Source organism: Helianthus annuus, chromosome 5, assembly GCF_002127325.2.
Source record: "Helianthus annuus cultivar XRQ/B chromosome 5, HanXRQr2.0-SUNRISE, whole genome shotgun sequence".
NCBI lineage: Eukaryota > Viridiplantae > Streptophyta > Magnoliopsida > Asterales > Asteraceae > Helianthus > Helianthus annuus.
This window is the reverse complement of record NC_035437.2, coordinates 98,239,302-98,241,628: the sequence shown is the minus strand read 5'-3', so window position 1 is coordinate 98,241,628 and position 2,327 is coordinate 98,239,302.

The following is a 2,327-nucleotide window of genomic DNA, read 5'->3' as shown; positions in this document are numbered from 1 at the left end:
ATCTGAACTCCCATTTTCCGTGATCACCTTTAAGCACCTTCCTGAATGATAGATCCGTATAAGCGGTATTCTCCACAATCAGCAAATCTTCATCGGATAACACATCATCTTGTTATGCTTTCAGATCTCAGAAACATTCATCCACGATCAGATTCACATTCCTCCTCTTCAGTCACCATAACAGATATATGTCTTCTCCGCTAGTTTCGGTAGCAACTTAACCAATAAACATCATCATTCCCCAGCGGTTAGTCCGAAAAAAATTCATCTGCTCGAAGATTAACCATTCTAACACTTTAGACTATCACACGTTTGTGATATCTTATAAGTATCCACGATACAGATGCATCTCCTGACGCTAATCCTGCTGACCGGCTTTACGAAGACCCTGGACTAAAACCCTAAGACGTCAATCTGACCCTGATCTGTAGAGTCTGAAATTCCAATGATCACGAATTCACAAATCCAGATCCTATGCATCTCTAGACAATCCTGAAGTTGGAACCACCCGAATACTGTTGCATCATCATGAATTTCAAAAATGTTCGAATTTCAATATGGAATTTTTATTTCCCCTCTTTTTTGTAAATTCTGACGTCTTACCACTGAATTGCCCCTCAAATTGAGCAATTTAGTCCTTTTTTATCTCTGAAAAACTTGACCATACAAAAAATATGACATTTTTCCCCCAAAGCATCAGTTTTTCATCATTGAGGATTTTTCTTTATGATCCATTAATAGTCAGATAACCCAGATGATAATCATTCTGCACCAGTATGATGACTACCCCACTAATTTCCACAATATGTGATCGCATCATTAAATTTGTTTGCTGAAACCCCAGACGGTGTCCCCGAACAACCTAGCTTGGTCGTTAAAAACTCAAAAAAATTTCAATCACCAATTTTTTTCTAGAGACTCCTCTCGTCATTGCGATCAAAAAATTCCTTTTTTAGGCATTTGCTCATTCGTACAAATGGAATAGGTCCATCCGTGCGAATGGGCTGATTCTGGAACGAGTTGGGATTTTATACCGAATGTCCATTCGTACGAACCAAGACTGCTAATTCATACGAACCTGCACAGTTGGTTCGTGCGAACCTGTGCATCCGTTCGAAAGAAGCTGATCTTCTCAAGAACATTCCCAATCACATTTTTCGATCCAAAATCTTTATTTCTGCGAATTTCATGATGAAACTTCACAGGATTGTGCGAAAATCAATCACGAACACAATTATGTCTTCAATTTCAAATTCCATCCATGAATTGACCTTCAATTTGTTGTTTATTTGATGTTTAACGTCAAAACCTCCAAAAATCCAAAATTTATGAGCGTAGGTGATTTAATCAAGACAATGTCCATCCGTACGGATGGACTTATAACAACGATTGAACCTAGGGACGAATGTGCTTTTACGGACGGACTTGATGTCCATTCTTACGGATGGACTCCATTCGTACGAATGTACATTTTTACTACAAAACGTTGTCCGTTTTCACACTATTCTATACAATATTCAGCACACGCTCTATCTAACCTATTCACATAGTGGCGGACATACGAAATATGCACCAACAGTATCTCTCTCTGGGTTAGTGCGGGGCCTTGAGAGCTCAGGTTAGAACTACCATTCAGACAAAGAGATGAAGGCTCTACTTAGGTATGTTCCACTTAGGAATCTTTTAAACATCTGCACTTGATATATATCTCTAGATATTCTCAATTTTTATGCAGTGTGGGGGTTTAAGTGCAAGAGTATTATACGAGGTCTAGGCCATTGCTGACGCAAAATCAGAAGACCAAGTATAAAGACCTAATATCTCAGAATTAGGCAATCTCTCAAACGAAATTTCAGAGTACTAAGTCCATGTATCCGAGAGATGTTCCCCACGAAATAAGAAAGTTATTGATTTAGGTTTATATCTCGAAATCAATTTACTACTTGTGTAAAAACCTATTGGCATATCATCAATGAGACCGTTTATCACTTTTTAACTTTCCATTTCTTTAGCATGCCGTGATTGTCTACTGATGTACTATCATTTCCTCTTTTTACACTAAACTCTTTTGTCTTTTTTATGGTATTTTTACTTTTTCAAATTTTCAAATGTTTTTGAATTTTTTTCAAATTTTAAAAACTATATACTCCTCCTAAAATTCTAAAACATTAAACAAACCGATGTAGACAATTTTATCTCGCCATCGTTTCTACTTCACATTCAGTAGATTGATTATATTTTCACCCCCATGATCACAAAACATTGATATTTTACATTTTAAAACCATTTTCAATTGTTGTTTTATCATGTTTTGTTTTTTCACCCAT